The sequence below is a fragment of the Oncorhynchus gorbuscha genome, linkage group LG01 (genome assembly GCF_021184085.1).
Source record: "Oncorhynchus gorbuscha isolate QuinsamMale2020 ecotype Even-year linkage group LG01, OgorEven_v1.0, whole genome shotgun sequence".
NCBI classification, from domain to species: Eukaryota; Metazoa; Chordata; class Actinopteri; order Salmoniformes; family Salmonidae; genus Oncorhynchus; species Oncorhynchus gorbuscha.
The window spans coordinates 53,213,475-53,232,590 of NC_060173.1; the positions used below are offsets into that span (position 1 = coordinate 53,213,475).

Genomic DNA, 19,116 nt, shown 5'->3' on the forward strand with positions numbered 1-19,116 from the left:
TCCTAATTATGTCGGTGTTCAAATTTTAATATCAACAGAATTGGAGTTATAACCCGTTTTAGGAGGGCATGTCATTTTTTAAACAGTTTTCCCCCCGTTGCACCTCCTCCCAACAGTAGGGTCTGCGGCACTCCTTCTGACAGTTGAAAGTGCAGTGCCCAGCTGATAATTACCCCAATAATTGCCTCAAAACTGAACCTAAACTATACTGACACTAATTTCACACATATAACAGATGAGATAAATTAAGTAAAGTATGATGAGGAGAAATGGGTGAACGGGGGAATTGATTAGTGAGGGGAAGCGAACGATGCATAATTATGTAATCACCAATTGTGAATGAAGAACAGGGCCGGCCATTCTATTGTATTGGTATATTCTAATTATAATCTCAAAATCGTATGTACCATATATCAATCCACCTAATCCAAACAGTTATATCAGTCTACGATGGCCTACTTGAAGTAGGTAACAAAGTGAAAGCGTGCGTAATTGTAATGCTGAACGACTGTCGATATCTGGGAAAAGATCCACATCGGGCAGCAGGTGAGCAAGTGTCAGAATGTGGTGATGAGGCTTGTGGAACCTTCAATTGGCAAGGGGAGAATTGTCACCATGGACAATTTCTTCACTGTCATTGGCCTACACCATGAACAAAGCTCCCTCCCTCTGCGCAAAATAAGGCACCTGCACAGCCGTTGTACTCCACAATGGTGCTGAAGAATGATAAGAAGACAGGGACACAATAAAAGGGAAACCGGAGACTATTGCGCACTACAACCAATAAAAACTATGTCAAAGTGCGTCAATCAAGTGCAGGTTAAAGATTTGTGTCAGCTAAATTAAATCCAACTGATAGCATTGTGTGAAGATGCATTCAATGTAAGCACGAGCTGACAATAATTTACTATTTGCCTGATGTCACATAAACACATTTAATTATAATGCCATTATTGCATTTGTGCTGATTTTTATTATTTATCAAGGCCACGTGGCACTTATAATGATGTTTAGGCTACTGATGTTTTCATAATTTGAACGTCTTGCTGACTGTGCATCTTGGTGGTTGGGGGGGTATTGATTTTATTATGTCATTATAAAAAAGAAACTGTTACCGTGTTCCAACTATGAAACATAAAGCATGTGTTGGAACAAAGGCAATCCACGAATAAAAGATAATGAATACTTGAATGTGCTTTTGTTTTTACATATAGCCTACAGTAACAAACTAATGAAAATGCTATTGTGTTATTTAAAATAAAAATCGTATTGTAATGTCACCCAATGCCTTTATAATTATAAACACAACCAAATGAGTGTTTTTGCAACAGCATATAGGAAATGTGTTAATTACAATGTCAGAATGTTGCAGTCAGAATGACTGCTCATTAGCTTGAAGAGGTGTCCCTTGAGGCCCAGGGGGTCTAGTGTTAAACCACATCAGGAGAACATTTTTGAGGTCTGGGAACAATAATTTTAAAAACTGCGGAGGGTGTAGTTGCCTTTAAATTCAAGTAGTCACCTATCAAGAGACCGTTGTTTGGCTCGCAGTGATTTTGTACAGTGTAGGCTCCATGTGATTGCAGAGTTACAAAACAAATGATTGATACAAATCAGCCCTATGGGACTCCTATTCATGGCTGGAAGTCATACAGCCTGAAAACAAAACCAGCAACTGTAGTGACACCTCTTGCACTGAGATGCAGTGCCTTGGACCTCTGCGCCACTCGGGAGCCCTTAATAATGACATATCATCCCTCCCAAAAAAATCTGTTCTGACTTCAGAAATCTGATCGGTTCCGATCAGATTTACGTAATAAATACAAAAATAGAAAAGTGAGTTTTAACTTTGCATTGGTAATTTTGATGCATTAACTAACACAAATCCATATGTTATAACTGGTTATGTTAATGTTACCTTCCCTTCAAGCGCAGGGGCATACAGGTCAGCACTGCTAAGGCAAGAGCGAGAGAGCTTCAGACTAAAATAGTGGGCTATTTAAAGCACAAAGGAAACAAGTTTCAGACACCTAGATGGCAAGGATGTAATTGTGATATAGTTTAGTAAAACGTTACAAAAATGGTTTGTCAAAAGTACTCAAACAAGAACAACCACAGAATATGGGGAAATAGCCTAGGCCTAAATGACCCAGAAAGTTTCATCCATTCCATAAAAAGAAAGCTTTGCCAAGTCCTTAAAATCAATAGGCGTTTGCAGCTTTAAGATAAAAGCATACGTCTGTTTTCACAAAGTCCTCTTTAAAAGAACCGGTCTCAGTCCTCTTTAAAGTGAACTCTGAGGTAAAAAAAATAATAAAAAAATAAAAAAAGTTAAATAACTCTGTTCTCTTTGTATTCACACTTGAATTTTGTATTCACACTTGAATTTAACACAGGTGGACTCCAAGTTGTAGAAACATCTCAAGGATGATCAATGGAAACAGGATTCACCTGAGCTCAATTTCGAGTCTCATAGCAAAGGGTCTGAATACTTATGTAAATAAGGTATTTCTGTTATTTATTGTTAATAAATTAGCCTTTTTTTAACTATTGTTTTTGCTTTGTTGTTATGGGGTATTGTGTATAGCCTGATGAGTGAAGAAATGTATTCAATCAATTTTAGAATAAGACTGTAACGTGACAAAATGTGGAAAAGAGGAAGGGGTCTGAATACTTTCTGAATGCAATGTAGTCTACTGTCCCTTTAGGAGCTAGAATTGATTTTGTACCATATCTTGTGTTTCTCATCAAATATGTTGTCTTTAACACTATTCAAACCCCACAATGGAATAAACAGCTTATGAAGCTCTCTTAGCCTATCGATCACATATTGCAAACAAATAATCTGAACTAAAACCTGCACACATATTTTGGAATTTCTGTGCATCCTTTTCAATCGCTAATCAATATCCAAAAACAGTACACATTTTTCCATTAACTTGCACATTATCATCTTCTCTATTTTGTGGCACCAATTTCACAGTTTATGGCAGGGGAAACAATGTTGCAGTAGTCTAGTATGTGGTAAGGGAATAATGACAAGCGAACCCGGGGAACATTGGTTTCACATTGCCCTAAAAAAGGGAACTGGACGGCGGAATTCAAGTGAATCGAAGTCAGGGTGTTTTCACATATAGTTCTCTTTAAAAAGAAGCACTCTCAGTCAGTGAACACTGGGGTGAACAAAAAGCAAAAACTCAGGTCTCTTTGTATTCACACTGCCCTAGCCTTTGAATCAGGACTCAGCTCTATTGCCAGTTCACTTTAAAATGTGTGTGGTCCGAGTTGTCTTTGCATCCACATTGCCATGTTTAGAAAATAACCAATATCCTTTTCCCAACATTTACTCAATGCACTCCGGGTAAATACATGCACATTGCAGGACAAGCAAGCGATACTATCAGAACCGGTTATCGGACAGCCAGGGATGTCACGACGTACATTTTGACAGCTAATAGTTAGCATTTTGTTACAAAATAAGATATTAATTATAAATCAAATATAATATTTACATGTAAAAAAATAAATAAAAAGGAGATAAAAAGGAAAACAGGATAAATCGCAAAATAATAATTGCAGATTAAATAATGCTTTAATTATACTCAAAATTGTACCGCCAACCTGCACATCATCTTTTTTTAGTTTATGGCTAAGACAGGGGAAGCGGTGTTAGAGTAGCTTATAGTACTTGGTGTGGACATAACAATAAAAAGAACCTGGAGAGCAGTGTTCTCATTGCACTAAAAAAGGGAAACGAATCACAGACTCCTGAAATGTCTCAGTTCGGGTTTGTGTCGGTACTCGAGGGGTCCGAGTCCCTTTGGCGTGTTCACACTACACAAACAATTAAGCGACCTGCAAAAATTGGCTGAAAGGGAACAAGTGTGAAAACACCCTGAAAACACAGAAAGAACACACAACTGTGTTCATTTGGCATTGCAGCATCTCTTTAGTCTTCTAAATTACTAATCTAAAGCCTGGTAAGAACAAAATGAACAATAATGCTATTTCAAATGTATGCGATGTATAATCTTACCGTAACCTTTTAATACACGTAAGAAACCAGACTGAAATAAGACCTAGCTTAAATTATGAATGAATGCACAGGCCTAGCCAAATTAATAATGACACAGAAAGCCGACGCATCCTATAGGCTACTGCTCAACGGGCTCTCTTTTCTTTCTGGCTCAGATATTACATCAAAATGTCACCGCCTTGCACACGTCATAACACATGATTTGTTCTACATCATGCAGAACACATCATGAAATCATGTCATAATTATGCCTCAGCTTTATATCCGCTTTAGGAATGCTTTATGAACTGTCACACTTAATGGACATCGTGAACCTTCCGAGTTGGGTTTAAGTTGTGGCTCGCTTTAAGTACTACCTCAACTCTTGCCCTTTCTGGGATCTCAGGCAGTTAGTCGCCCTGTGCACATAGATCCTATCTTGTTTGATGGCTCATTCCAGTGCAACTGATCTTCTGTGAAGGTATACTGGTCAGTAGCACAGTTTAGTACTCAGTACCAACGACATGTAGAGGCACGACACTTAATACATTCCTGATTATGTCCTTCTCAATCTACGTCTATGTAGGGGCGTAGCATGGGGAGAAAAAATTATTCCATTTGTGACCAAGACAGAACATACCACTTGGCAAATTTATCAGAAGGGAAAACGTTAGGGGACCAGCATTCTACCATCCTTTTAAAGCCATAGTTAAACCTTATTTAGCCTACTGAATAAATTCAAACATCCAAAAATGTCTCCATCATTTAGCCTCAAGCATTTTCTAGGTTAGGACTTGGCCTAGATAGAAAGCCTATAGTAGACAAAATACCAATTTTATTGGTCCATATTATTGAAAAATATTGATTATTATCTCGTTCTTTTTATTGGTGAGAAAGTGTTTTGGAGCTGGGAGGCCATGGAGGTGTTGAGGTGCAAAATTGCTGGCGCACCTCAACCTTTTTTATAACCCATATAGACCTAATGCTTCTTTGAGTGTAAACTTCTATCAAAGTCAAATGGCAAATACAACAAAATGGTGAGGCCCATACAAAAAATAAACCACAGTCCCATGGGCCATTTGCATACAATGTAATGCAGGGCTGTCATAACAAGTAGAGAACTTTTAATGCTGTTAGCGTTAGGCAAGGCCTACATTCTGTCATGTAACCAACGTTTAAAATTCTCTGTTCACTGGGGAAGTCCTGTGGGAAATGGAAGCTTGCTTTTTGTTCAAGTCTTTGTAAATGAAAGCTTCACAAATAGAATTGTTTATCCTCAATCCTAGGTTGTATAGGAATTGCCAGTCTGATTGCATGCACTGGATGATTTCTCAACTAGGTTTGCGGTGAGAAAATGTGTCACGCCATGGGAATGCCAGTTTCTAGGCTTTTTAAGTGTCAACAACTCCTTCCAGTATGCTGCTTTGCAAATCATCTGGAAATCTATCTGCAATTGATTGCATATTAGTCTACATATCCTAGTCACTTCAATAGGGCTTCATCTAGGCTTTCTCAACAGCATTTTTCCTTTCTGTAGCCTACTCCAATAGAGGCTCAGAGAAAAGAGTATGCAGAATTTAGGCTGCACCCCACTCTCCAGTTAGCTCGGCTCTGCGGTGAAAACAACTTAGTCTTTCAAATAAGGTCTTCTGAAAAAGGCCTTTGTGGGCATTGGCAATTGAAATGCTAGTCTGATTACACAGATATATGTATCCTTCTCATCCTAAATTCAATTTGCTGTGACTAATGGATTGGAGATACACAAGCCCAGGGTTGCTTTTTTCAGAGCCGTTTTCTACCTCAGGTAACCCAAAAGGGAACGGATATCTGGTACAATCTCCTTGCCTCGTTCAGAGCCAGTCAGGGAATTGTTTTTGACAAGAGAACAGAATTTCAGAGCTAAGAACACCAGGGCTTAGCAGGGAAATTTGGGTAGCAGAAGCCCTTATGGACCACAGGCAGATCCCAGATAACGAAACTAGAGACAAAAGGAGGCTCAGCACTGGCCCGTCATTCCAAAACGTTAGTGGCTTGTTCTTTGGTCTCCCTATCAGAATGGGGGCCAACAGATATGCCCTGATATTGGGCAAATTCAGTTTCCTTGTTCCTCTGACAACAAATCTCCTCTTCCAGATGCCACTTGGGTCTTAGCCAAGAGGCAGCATGTCAAAGGGAGTGACTTAGCAGACCTTCATCCTAACATCACCTCAGGCATCAGAGGCCTCGTTTTCCACGACTTGAGTGATTTAATCAGATCATAGGCCTCAACTCAAATAAATGAGGTCATGAACTGTCACAATAATAACAGAACATGATAACAGCGTAATGTAGCCCATCATATGTCTGGTGATACCTCAAGACTTAATTTTCAACATCTCCAAGGCCCAATGTTGATCATGATATTTTTACTCATGTAATCAATCAATGTTGCATGCAATTGTCATGGCTTAGCCACATGAAAATGCATGCATTAAGGATTTTTCTACCTGGATATGAGTAAGGAGGTAGAGCTGGGAATTGCAAGGGACCTCACGATACGACATTAGGGTCAGTTTGTTATATCTGGAGTACTTCTCCTGTCCTATTCGGTGTCCTGTGTGAATTTAAGTGTGCTCTCTCTAATTCTCTCTTTCTTTCTCTCTCTCGGAAGACCTGAGCCCTAGGACCATGCCTCAGGACTACCTGACATGATGACTCCTTGCTGTCCCCAGTCCACCTGGCCGTGCTGCTGCCTTATTGTGCTGCTGGCCGTGCTGATGCCTTATTATTATTGGACCATGCTGGTCATTTATGAACATTTGAACATCTTGGCCATGTTCGGTTATAATCTCCACCTGGCACAGCCAGAAGAGGACTGGCCACCCCACATTGCCTGGTTCCTCTCTAGGTTTCTTCCTAGGTTTTGGCCTTTCAAGGGAGTTTTTCCTAGCCACCGTGCTTCTACACCTGCATTGCTTGCTGTTTGGGGTTTTAGGCTGGGTTTCTGTACAGCACTTTGAGATATCATCTGATGTACGAAGGGCTATATAAATACATTTGATGATTAGCGCAACACTTAGGTCCTGATGCAGTATGGTTTGCAATTCTCACGATTCTATATGTATTGCGATTCGATAATGCGATTTTATAGCATTATTATTAATGTTCCAAACAGATTGCTCACTATATGTCTGCTGCAGAGAGACAAGAGAGAGCATGAGAAAAAGAGAGTGCTGAAAACATGGAAATAAAAAGAATAAAAGGAAATAAATGTTCTGAAAACATGTTGGATCACTATTTAAAAAGAAGATGTACCAGCTATAGGATGAAAAATACTGGAGTTTTGGCACAGGTACAGCCGACTAGCACTAGTTAACACTACCAACAGTAGAAAAATACAATTATACAAATCGATACGTTGATTCAAATATCGATATATATCGTGCAAAAATAATATTGCAATGTGTAACTGCACATTTCCCTCCCATTACTATCTGGGGGGTGAACAAATATTAGCCAAACGATATTTACTTTAACTTCTTGGTGACAGGGGGGCAGTATTGAGTAGCTTGAATGAATAAGGTGCCCAGAGTAAACTGCCTGCTACTCTGTCCCAGATGCTAATATATGCATATTATTAGTAGTATTGGATAGAAAAAACTTGGAAGTTTCTAAAACTATTTGAATGATGTCTGTGAGTATAACAGAACTCATATGGCAGGCGAAAACCTGAGAAAAATCCAACCCGGAAGTGGGAAATCTGAGGTTTGTAGTTTTTCAAAGCTTGGCCTACCAAATACACATTGAGATATGGATGAAGTTGCACTTCCTACGGCTTCCACGAGATGTCAACCGCCTTTTGAAACTTGAATGAGGATTCTACTGTAAAGGAGGGGCTCATGAGACCTCAGTCAGTGGTCTGGCAGAGAGCCTTGGTCTCATGACGCGCGCTCCCAACAGAATTACTTGGCGACCCAGTGCTTTTTCTGAGGACAAAGGAATTCTCCGGATTAGAACGTTGATGTTTTATGTTAAAAACATCCTAACGATTGATTCCATACATCGTTTGACATGTTTCTAAAGGACTGTAACGGAACTTTGAGTTTTTGTCTGGATGAAATGCTCGCGCCTCATGAAGATGAGTGATTACTGGGCTGAACACGCTAACAACAAGTGGCTATTTGGACATAAATGATGGAAAAAATCAGTCATTTATTATCAAACTGGGATTCCCGGGAGTGCCTTCTGATGAAGATCATCAAAGGTAAGTGAATATTTATGGTGTTGTTTCTAACATTGTTGATTCGAAAATGGCGGACATTCCTCTGGCTGTTTTGGGCTCTGAGAGCCGTTCTCAGATTATGCTTTTTCCGTGATGTTTTTTTAAATCTGACACAGCGGTTGCATTAAGAAGAAGTCTCTTTAATTATGTGAATAACACTAGTATCTTTTATCAATATTTATTATGAGTATTTCTGCAAAATCACCGGATGTTTTAGAATCAAAACATTACTGCACGTAACGCGCCAATGTAAACTGAGATTTATGGATATAAATACGCACATTATCGAACAAAACATACATGCATTGTGTAACATGATGTCCTATCAGTGTCATCTGATGAAGATCAAAGGTTAGTGATTCATTTGATCTATTTCTGCTTTTTGTGACTCCTATCTTTGGCTGTAAAAATGGCTGTGTTTTTTCAACTTGTCGTTGAACTAACAATCATATGTTGTGCTTTAGCTGTAAAGCATTTTTTTTATCGGACACGATGGGTAGAATAACAAGATGTTTCTTTCATTTGCTGTATTGGACTTGTTAAAGTGTGAAAGTTACACATTTCTAAAAAATATTTTTGAATTTCGCACGCTGCCTTTTGAGCGGAATGTTGTCAAGGGTTCCGCTAGAAAGGTTAAAAACACAAGTGTCATTGTTCGGTGATGATTCATGTTTTCTTTTAAATCCACACTTAGAATCCCTCCACAGCCTCAGAGGATCTAGATACTTTTTCTAACCTCTCTAACCAAATTATGTGTACTATATTACGTATTGCATCACAAAAAAATACAACTTTTACATTATCGTGTAGTTTACCAATAAAATGGTCTGACAAGGATGTGGACATACTCGGTATATGTATCCCAAAAGAAAGAAATTCTCTCACTCCAATACATTTTTATTTTAGAGTTAGCAAAAATAAATAAGAACTTGCTACCATGGAAAGGAAAATACCTGTCTTTTTGTGGAAAAAACACCCTGATTAACTCTTTAGTCATATCACAGTTTACCTATTTGCTTATGGTTTTGCCTACACTCAGCGACCAGTTATTGTAATTATATGAGCAAAAATATAATATTTTTTATTTGGAATGGCAAGCCAGACAAGATTAAAAGGGCCTATTTATATAATGAATATGAATTTGGAGTGCAGAAATTAACGAAATATTAAAGCATTAGACCTATCACTAAAAGGCATCAGTCATACAAAAAAGTTATCCTAAAATTCAAAATGGTTCTCTAGTAAATTAGTAAGAATGTCTCACCCCCATGTTCAAGAATGGCCTTTTTCCCTTTATACCGATTACAAAACGCACAATTTTGGTTATTTGAAAACGAAATCTCAAAAAGAGCATTCTTTTTTAAACAAGCCATAGAAAGTTGGTTACAATTTCAGTTTAATCCACCAGAAAAGACAGAACAAAATAGTGGATAAACTCAAAAAAAAATCTATTTTTCGATAACATTTTTTTTAAAGGGATAATCTTTGTAAATTATATCACAAATAGGATTGGTGGAGTTATGTCACACATATGGAAATGTTGAACTGTCTGCTCTACCCAAAATTACAACCAACTAATTGCAGCATTACCGCAAAAATGGAAGAGGTAAGTGGAAGGGACATGTCTGTCGGCCCTGCATTAAAGATAAAAAATGGTTAAAAGAAAATTGTGATCAATAAAAATATATACCAGTTTCATTTAAGGACCAAAAAATTACAGCTGGACGGCAGTGTAGCCTATTGGTTAGAGCGTTGGACTAGTAACCGGAAGGTTGCAAGTTCAAACCCCCGAGCTGACAAGGTACACAATCTGTCGTTCTGCCCCTGAACAGGCAGTTAACCCACTGTTCCCAGGCAGTCATTGAAAATAAGAATGTGTTCTTAACTGACTTGCCTGGTTAAATAAAGGTTAAAAATATATATATATAAATTGCAAAAGTTGGGTAGAGATTTTTTATTTACTTTTGTGAAATAGCACAGTTACAAATATATGGCAAATAAAAATACATACATACTGATAACAAGTTCAAACAGGTGCCATTAATACAGGTAACAAGTGGAGGACAGAGGAGCCTCTTAAAGAAGAAGTTACAGGTCTGTGAGAGCCAGAAATCTTGCTTGTTTGTAGGTGACCAAATACTTATTTTCCACCATAATTTGCAAATAAATTAATTAAAAATCCTACAAATGTGATTTTCTGGATTTTCTTTCCTCATTTTGTCTGTCATAGTTGAAGTGTACCTATGATGAAAATGACAGGCCTCTCATCTTTTTAAGTGGGAGAACTTGCACAATTGGTGGCTGACTAAATACTTTTTGCCCCACTGTATGTCATGAAATAAAATGCAAAATTAATTAATGGATTTTTGTTTTAGATTCCATCTCTCGCAGTTGAAGTATACCTATGATAACAATGACAGACCTCTACATGCTTTGTAAGTAGGAAAACATGCAAAAATGGCAGTGTATCAAATACTTGTTCTCCCCATACATATGTATGTATGTAAATATATATTTACCCCAAAAAATATATGGGGGATTGGAAATGCAGGAAATTACATTGTAATTTATTTGTATAAAAAAATATACAAACATTAGGCTGTGTTCATGAATTAGTGTGCTGTTTCAATGGTTCTGTTTGTAAGTGAGAAGTGTTTAGACCCTTTGACAAAGACCATCATAAACAAGAGGAAAAAGAGTGAAAACATAGGCAACTATGACGTACTTTCATAAATGTCTTGAATTCAAAGTGTCTCCGAAATGGTTTTCAAACAACAGCAAGGTGAGGAGCCTAGGGAAATAGGCTACTCCTGCATTACTTTGAAATCTATTCAGCTTAGGGCCTACATCTAGGTATAGGCCTAAGGGTTGCGGTTCACCCTCTGAGAATAAAGTCTGCTTTCACTTTGAGGATGGATACAGTGGAGAATACATTTCAACAATGTCAGAAATATCCCTAAAGGACTTAAGTTACTCTCTTTTCACTGATGATCTCAGACTACAACAAATAAGTTAATATCCACGTCCAAGAATAATAATGAGGAAATGGTTTAGAACTCAATACCTACATGTGTGGGCCCTCATACCTACACGTGTGGGCTTTTTATTCTCGATTCAAACAGAATTGCAAACTCACAGCAACATCTCAACAATGAGAGGTGTGAGTGGGCGGTATCACACTTCACAGTAAACAAATAGACAAGTCGCCTAGTAAGCAAACATCTGCCTTTTCCTTCAACTCCACTTAGCACAGATGATCCAGGAGGTAATTGGACATACATCAGTTCAAAGACAAATACCTTTGGAAGTTTTTATTTTTTAACAATGAAACAGAGCTAGTCTGGAACTTGATCTGCCATTGCAAGCAATTGAGCATAACAATGTTTTAAAGGTCATTATGGTGATGTTATTTTGCATCAACAAAATATGCCTCATGTCACTTAATTCAAACATTGTTTGACTTGGGAAATAACAAATTGCAACATGAAGAACAAAAAGTTTCTCAAAACTTTACAATAATTGTATTGAATTGTGTGTCTGCTGTTGATGTCGACGAGGCTGAATGGATTCTCTGCGCATATGTAGTAAAAAATTAAATAATAAATGAATATCCTAGAATTACCAGCTCAGAGCCATTGAACAGCTGCAGGGAGAATGAAAATAACAGAGTGGGCCAAGAGAGCAAACAAAACATTTCACTTTTTTTACAGTGATATGTCATTTAGAAGACTTATCCGAAGCGACTTACAGTCACGTGTGCATATATTTTACATACGGGTGGTCCCGGGAATCGAACCCACTATTGTGGCATTGCAAGCGCCATGCTCTACCAACTGAGCTACAGAAGACCACACGTAGACAATACTCAGTGATGTGTATTCATGGATGCCAGGCTTCCCCCAAAAGAAATTACCAAGAATAAAGGAAAACATTTGTCTCTGTATATGTAGTCAATCCATCTCATGCCATCTGATCAAAAAGAGTAAGACATTGTTGCCCGCCCGTAGCATTAAATGAAAAGGAAGACAGCGAGCATTTGGCCTCCCTTGATAAAAATATAGAAAAAATAAATAGCTAAACTGAGTTAGCGCAACTGCGAATGGTCCAAGAGCACCAATAAAAATGGGTCAACGGAAGCCAGTTTGGATTTGGCTTCACACCAATCGCATCAAAAGCAAAAACATAATTGACATAATTGCATCCCGTTGTGTGGTCGTCCTCTGGTGGATAGCTTCTTTTTTTGTTTTTACATACAATCTACCTGCAGTAAAGCCACTCAACATGTACATTACATTCAGTCATTTAGCAGACACTCCGATCCAGAGCGACCTACAAGAGCAACCAGGGCACAAACAGATCTCCCACCAAGTTAAAGCGACCTCTCGGCCACCGGTCCAAGCTTACAACCAACCATCCAGACCCATTTACTTTTGCCACATTTTGTTACATTACAGCCTTATTCTAAAATAAATCTGTAATGTGCGTACATATAAATCAACATCATGAAAAAGCGAAAACAGATTTTAAATTTTTGCAAATGTATGAAAAATAAAAACAGATACTTTTGCTATGGACTCGAAATTGAGCTCAGGTGCATCCTGTTTCCACTGACCATCCTTGAGATGTTTCTACAACTTGGAGTCCACCTGTGGTAAATTCAATTGATGGGACACAATTTGGATAGGCACACACCTGTATATAAAAGCTCTGCATTGCTTGTTTGAAAAATAGATACTTTGAACAAGATTTCATTTTAAATTAAACAGTTATGCATTAGGAGGCGCTATTAAGATTTTTGGATGAAAAACGTTCCCGTTTTAAACAAGATATTTTGTCGTCACGAAAAGATGCTCGATTATGCATACAATTGACAGCTTTGGAAAGAAAACACTCTCACGTTTCCAAATCTGCAAAGATATTATCTGTGAGTGCGACAGAACTGATGCTACAGGCGAAACCAAGATGAAATTTAAAACAGGAAATGCCCCAGATTTTGAATACGCTTTGTTCCAATGTCTCCTTATATGGCTGTGAATGCGCAAGGAATGAGCCTACACTTTTTGTCGTTTCCCCAAGGTGTCTGCAGAATTGTGACGTATTTGTAGGCATATCATTGGAAGATTGACCATAAGAGACTACATTTACCAGGTGTCCGCTTGGTGTCCCCCGCCGAAATTATTGCGTAATCTCCAGCTGCATGCATTTTTCCATGTGGTTTAGAGGAGAAACCAAACTTCCACGAATGATATATCATCGAATAGATATGTGAAAAACACCTTGAGGATTGATTCTAAACAACGTTTGCCATGTTTCTGTCGATATTATGGAGTTAATTTGGAAAAAAGTTTGGCGTTATAATGACTGAATTTTCGGGGGTTTTTCTTAGCCAAACGTGATGAACAAAACGGAGCAATTTCTCCTACACAAATAATCTTTTTGGAAAAACTGAACATTTGCTATCTAACTGAGAGTCTCCTCATTGAAAACATCCGAAGTTCTTCAAAGGTAAATTATTTTTATTTGAATGCTTTTCTTGTTTTTGTGAAAATGTTGCCTGCTGAATGCTAGGCTTAATGCTATGCTAGCTATCAATACTCTTACACAAATGCTTGTGTAGCTATGGTTGAAAAGCATATTTTAAAAATCTGAGATGACAGTGTTGTTAGCAAAAGGCTAAGCTTGTGAGCCAATATATTTATTTCATTTCATTTGCGATTTTCATGAATAGAAAAAAGTTGCGTTATGCTAATGCGTTATAGTTGAAGTATTTTTCTGTCGATTTCTCAGCCAAGCAGGATGAACAAACGTGACGTTTTTTGCCTACAAAAATATTATTTTTGGAAAAAAGGAACATTTGCTATCTAACTGGGAGTCTCCTGAGTGAAAGCATCTGAAGTTCTTCAAAGGTAAATTATTTAATATGGTTGCTTTTCTTATTTTTGTGAAAATGTTGCCTGCTGCCAGCACAGCCTAGCATTATGCCATGCTAAACTTACACAAATGCTTGTCTAGCGTTGGCTATAACGCATATTTTGAAAATCTGAGATGACAGTGTTGTTAACAAAAGGCTACGCTTGTGTTTGAATATATTTATTTCATTTCATTTGCGATTTTCATGAATAGGAAATGTTGCGTTATGGTAATGTGCTTGAGGCTATGATTACGCTCCCGGATACGGGATTGCTCGTCGCTAGAGGTTAAACAGGTCAACATTCACAAGGCCGCATGGACAGACAGATTACCAGGACATGTACAGTGATCATGCGCTGACCAACTGGTAAGTGTCACTGACATTTTCAACCTCTCACTGTCCGAGTCTGTAATACCAACATGTTATAAGCAGACCGCCATAGTGTCTGTGCCAAAGAACACCAAGGTAACCAGCCTAAATGACTACCGACCAGTAGCACTCACGTCTGTAGCCATGAAATGCTTTGAAAAGGCTGGTCATGACTCACATCAACACCATTATCCCAGAAACCCTAGACCCACTCCAACTTGCATTACGCCCAAACAGATCCACAGATGATGCAATCTCTATTGCACTCCAAACTGCCCTTTCGCACCTGGACAAAAGGAACACATATGTGAGAACGCTATTCATTGATTACAGCTCAGCGTTCAACACCATAGTGCCCTCAAAGTTCATCACTAAGCTAAATACCCTGGGAACAAACACCTCCCTCCGCAACTGAATCCTGGACTTCATGATGGGCCGCCCCCAGGTGGTAAGGGTAGGTAACAACATGTCTGTCACGCTGATCCTCAACACAGGGGCCCCTCAGGGGTGCGTGCTCAGTCCCCTCCTGCACTCCCTGTTCACTCATGACTGCTCGGCCATGCACGATTCCAACACCATCATTAAGTTTGCTGATGACACAACAGTGGTAGGCCTGATCACTGACAACGATGAGACAGCCTATAGGGAAGAGGTCAGAGACCTGGCCGCGTGGTGCCAGGTCAACAAACTAACTCAACAAAGGAGAGGATTGTGGACTACAAGAAAAACAGGACCGAGCACACCCCCATTCTCATCACCTGCCATCTAGGACCTCTATACCAGGCAGTGTCAGTGGAAGGCCCTAAAAATTGTCCTAGACTCCAGCCACCCTAGTCATAGACTGTTTCTCTGCTACCGCACGGCAAGCGGTACCTGAGCGCCAAGTCTAGGTCCAAGAGGCTTCTAAACAGCTGCAAACCCCAAGGCATAAGAGAGTCCTGAACATCTACTCAAATGGCTACCCAGACTATTTGCATTGCTCCCACCTCACCTCAACTAACCGGTGCTCCCGCACATTGACTCTGTACCAGTACCCCCCGGTATATAGTCTCGCTATTGATGTTTTACTGCTGCTCTTAAATTACCTATTACTTTCTTCTTATTCTTGTCCATATTTTTTGGAACTGCATTGTTGGTTGGGGGCTCGTAAGTAAGCATTTCACTGTTGTAATAGGCGTATGTGACTAATAAAATTGGATTTTCCAGACTGAAAGGATTTAATATCCTCAAAGTTATTCCTCTGTAATTTGGCCTTTGCACTAATCTTATTGTGGATTTGTTTAACTTTATCATTTTTATTATTATGAAATAAGAATAATAAGAGTTCCTGCAAATTATTTTGGATAGCATTCCTGTTTTGAAGATTCAGGTAGAATTTGGTGTATTTTTCTCCATATTCCATCCAGTTTGCTCCATCCAGTTTGCTTCATTCATTTTTTTTTTTAGATCGGAGTAGGTTGATGTGTGTGATATTGGATGTGATTTAGTTAAAGTTTAGTGTCTGAATAAGAGCAAGACTATAATGTGCAAATAAATAAGAACCCAGCCAATTTGCATGGTTGAGTGTTCGTGTGTAACATGAAGGAGGTGTAGTCTTAATATTCAGGATGATAATTGTAATCCATATTGTATCAACATCATAGTTGCATTAAACATCTTTATCATAGATAAACACAACCCAGTATTTCCATAGTAATTGAGGTTTCACATGATTATGAAACAGAGATCCCGTACAAGATGTTATTATTCCCCAACATCCCTGTTCTGCCATCTTCCTATTGCTTGTTGGAAACATTGATAAACATGTAGACCAAGATACACAAAAACATATTGAAATATAGGAAGTTCTTGGCAGTAGAGAGATCTATTCTGTATGCATGACTGTAAGTGAGTGTAATTGAGTGTGTGAGTGTCCGGTGGATAGCTAGCTAGTTAAATTGTTCCCTTTCCTAAATTAGCCATGGATGGATATGGGGATTTGGACTTGTGGTTTTACTTAATTCTCTGTGTTGGTCAAAGATTATAACAGTGATTCTGATCCAACCATAAATTCATACATTGTGTCCCTCCAACATGTAGCTAGATGTAGTATGCTAATGTTGACTAGCCGGCTCATCATTGACCATGACAGGAAGTTAGGCTAGCGAGCAAGCATTTTAACCAGGTAGCCTAGGACAACAAAAACTACAAGTGTGTACTGTATGAGAGTCACAGACCGTTTCGTCAACATGAAAGAGAGGAGGATTGCATTGGCGTTTCTCTACAAGTAGTCTACATGTTTTTTTTCTACTTGAACGAGAACACGCACACATAGAAATCAGAACCATGGACAGCCACATCATATTTTGCTTATGTTGATTGGACTAAATAGTTTTTGGTAGCTTTTAGTTGTCACTGTATTAGACAAGGCATAGGTGATTTTATGGTGTTGAAGTTGAAATGGTGCTGAAATAGTGGAGGCAGCTCCTGTTTTTGTTGTTGCTATAAATGTGGTTCTAAATAAATAGCTGTTTAGGAGTCTGAAAATGTCTGAAACGTTAACTTGCTTGACCATGCTGTGGAGGTCATATAACTGAGATATAAACATTTTGTGGACTTATAACCAGACAGATGTTTCTCTGTTTTTTTGATGAAATAAAGGTGTGGTTTATTTTTTTCTGCCACTGTGTCCTCTTATTGTCTCAGCCTTAGGCCTATATATCATAGTGGCAAGGCATGTGAACTAACAGGTTCTAGAGCAAACACAATTACCACAACACATAGGTTGTAATATGGCATTTTCCCCCCTGGCTTGGCTTCCCCAGTGATTCTACCCACGCACCGCTATACTGTAACAATCCAGGGGAGACCGTGAGTGCCACGAACCCGAGCAGCCATGGCCAATGGTACAAAAAAAACAGTCATATTATTGGGGGAACAGTCATTGGTCACTCTTATCGATGTCAGCTTCGTTACACTAACCCCACCAAAATACGTCTATGAGTGTGGCTCAAACTCAGGACAGCAAATCTGCAACCATAAACACTGCTTACAAGGAAGCTAGTTCCCTTGGGAGAGCCAGGACTGTAACAATAACCAGATTGCCTTGCATTGTTATCACAAAAATATAGCATTGAATCAAATGTGATGGTTAATTGCGATTTCACTACGCCTCTTGGCTTGAGTCATCCAATCAAATATAGAGAAGTCTGAAGGCGACTAAAAGGAACATGTTAAGTAGTCTAGGAACCCACTTACCCTGGCCCTTCTAGCGTCAGGTGGCATGGCATGGCTGTCCAGGCAAATACTGTGACATATGCTCTCGCACACTGCATATCATTAAGTTCTTTGGAAAAGGCTGAGCCAACCTACTAAAAACACACGCTAGCTTGGTTTATGACAGACACCCTGTTAGCCAACTAATGTTGGATAGCAATATCATCAAGTCACTTCCTAGGGAAACAGAGGACAAGTGTACAAGCATTGGCATAGAATAGCCATACTAGCAAATTGAACGGATCAGGATATATGGTGCTAAAGTTAACAATTAACGTTACTCTTTAAAACGGCTTGTTAAATGGCTAAGATGAAAATAGAAGGCGGTTAAACGTTATTCCCTAAAATGCACACATTGCATTAGGGCATTTCCTAAATGTCCACTTCTTAGGATAATTTGCTAGCTATGGCTAACGTTAGCTAATACCATTTTAGGACAAGAGCCGAATAACTCATGGGTGCTTGTGTTGAAATAGCTGCTCCTCCTGGGTCTTCAGACAAAGAGGGGTTCGCGAAAGCAGTTGTTAGCCAGATAAGCTAAGTGTTAGCTAGCTATAGCGCCCTTTCCAGGTTAGCATTAGCTAAGGACGCTAGCTCGCGCGCTAGTTACGTCCCGCGTTTCTAAAGTAACGTTATCGAAAACATTCCTACACTCGTATAAACTTAATGTTGTTAACTTACCCCACTTGCCAACACCAATCCAACGAATGTTTATGTACACTCCATAGATCCTGATAGTAAAGGTAAAAGCACTTTGATGACCCCCAACGTGCTAAAATTCACAGACAAATCAATCAACGCGCTCCCAAGAAATCCCAACAGCAGAGAAAAGGAAATGCCAATTCACTGGACTGCAGCCATCACACACGTTGAGATCCTGTTTAAAAAATGAAATATACCGGTTACGATGGGCATTTCAAATTAAGTTTCAAGCCTGGTTGGAAATATAGCACATCCTTTCTGTAGTCCGAATTTTAAATTCCGATATTCCGGTGGTTTCCACCAGTTTTATTACTGGACTTGATTTCGCTGAATCTCTAATATCTTAATGGCTGTTTATCTTTCAATGCTGAGGGGAGCGAATACAATGTAACCAACAAGCAGAACGAGTCATTTGCAAATTCAGGAGTAAGAGCCTTTGTGGACTGAACCGCTAGGGGAGGTATACTACTCGCTGAGAAGAACCGGAACTGGATTTTAAAGGGGATTGGGGATGTTGGTGAATGACTCTCGATGCCTTGGATAATTTAATTATTGGCATGACAGGAACAAAATTGGTTATATATATATGGTAAATACGTAGCA

The 19,116-nt window shown here is 38.9% G+C and overlaps 1 protein-coding gene across 1 annotated transcript in view; it reads right to left on the reverse strand.

Annotated features, from left to right (window-relative positions):
- The window catches only part of znf609a (zinc finger protein 609a), a 178,010-nt gene extending 159,116 nt beyond the window's left edge, over positions 1 to 18,894 (reverse strand). Inside the window, exon 1 of the mRNA XM_046356446.1 lies at positions 18,493 to 18,894. The gene's annotated coding sequence lies outside the window, so the exon portion shown is untranslated. The remainder of the gene's footprint in view (positions 1 to 18,492) is intronic.
- Between the last annotated feature and the right edge of the window lie 222 nt (positions 18,895 to 19,116).